Source organism: Myodes glareolus, chromosome 27, assembly GCF_982192425.1.
Source record: "Myodes glareolus chromosome 27, mMyoGla1.1, whole genome shotgun sequence".
Taxonomy (NCBI): Eukaryota; Metazoa; Chordata; class Mammalia; order Rodentia; family Cricetidae; genus Myodes; species Myodes glareolus.
The window spans coordinates 32639838-32641213 of NC_142052.1; the positions used below are offsets into that span (position 1 = coordinate 32639838).

At 35.8% G+C, this 1376-nt stretch overlaps 1 non-coding gene across 1 annotated transcript; it reads left to right on the forward strand.

The window, feature by feature from the left end:
- The first annotated feature begins 687 nt into the window (after positions 1-687).
- On the forward strand, positions 688-794 carry LOC148117689 (U6 spliceosomal RNA). The gene has a single exon (XR_015736886.1). It is a non-coding gene; the product is annotated as a U6 spliceosomal RNA (small nuclear RNA).
- The last annotated feature ends 582 nt before the right edge of the window (positions 795-1376 follow it).

Genomic DNA, 1376 nt, shown 5'->3' on the forward strand with positions numbered 1-1376 from the left:
ATGGGAAAGATTTTAGGGAAGAGATAAAAGGGAGAAATATTGTGATTATAATCTCAATAGTAAATTTTTAAAAGTAAATTTCATATCCAATAGTAATAAAAATTGAATTCCAGGAGAAACATAATACTCATCATTTGAATAAACAACAAAAATTTTAATCATCAAATTGGCAAAATTAAAAATTGAATCATGTATAATGTACTAAGCTAAAATATATAATACACACACACACACACATATATAGCTTGCCACTAAACTTCTAATAATAACGCCTATGTTGCTTGTCAATTTTATTACTGTCATTACAATAGTAACTGGATAAAGAATATAGCCATCTAGTCCAACACTTGACCTTCCATGGTAAGCTCTACAAATGAAGAATACTTGCATTTGTGAATTATGTTACAGTATATTAAGTATTCCCATGCAATTTGCCAGAAAATAAGCTGCTAATTAGATCTTATACTGTTTTTATTAATGTACTTTTTAAAAAATTATAGCTCTGAATCTTTCATTGTATAGCTTTTTTTCCTGTTCTCTCAACCCAGGTTTTCTTTCTCCACAGTGATGTTGATCTTTCACTGATTTGATGGGCAGAACAATAAAACCAAAGAAAAATGCAAAAATCTAGAATCCTCTCTTACTTTTGCAAATTAATGATGCGAGAAAGTTAATAATTTATAATTAGTGCTCGCTTCGGCAGCACATATACTAAAATTGGAACGATACAGAGAAGATTAGCATGGCCCCTGCGCAAGGATGACACGCAAATTCGTGAAGCGTTCCATATTTTTTTGGGAATATACCCTAAAGATTCCCTAACATACTACAAAAGCATTTGTTCAACTATGTTCATAGCTGCACTATTTGTAATAGCCAGATCATGGAAACAACCTAGGTGCCCCTCAATAGAAGAATGGTTAAAAAAGGTGTGGAACATATATACATTAGAGTTTTACTCGGCGGTAAAAAAACAATGACATCTTGAATTTTGCATGCAAATGGATGGAAATAGAAAACGCTTTACTGAGTGAGGTAAGCCAGACCCAAAAAGAGGAACACGGTATGTATTCACTCATAAGTGGATTCTAACCATAATTAAAGGTCTTTGAGCCTATTATTCGTGATCCTAGTGAAGCTAAATAAGAAGATGAACCTGATGAAGATTATTTAGCTATCCACCAGGAGGTAGGAAATATACATGAGTCCCAGGTAACCTCGGGTGCATGGGGGGGTGGGAGGGTCGATGGAGGGGGAGAGGACTAGAGAGAAGGGAGTAGGGGAGGAACGGGGAAAGCTTGGTGGCCGGGGATGGGGGGGGGGGAGGGAGGTAGGATGAATATGGGATCAGGGAACAATATATTTCAACTAAGGGA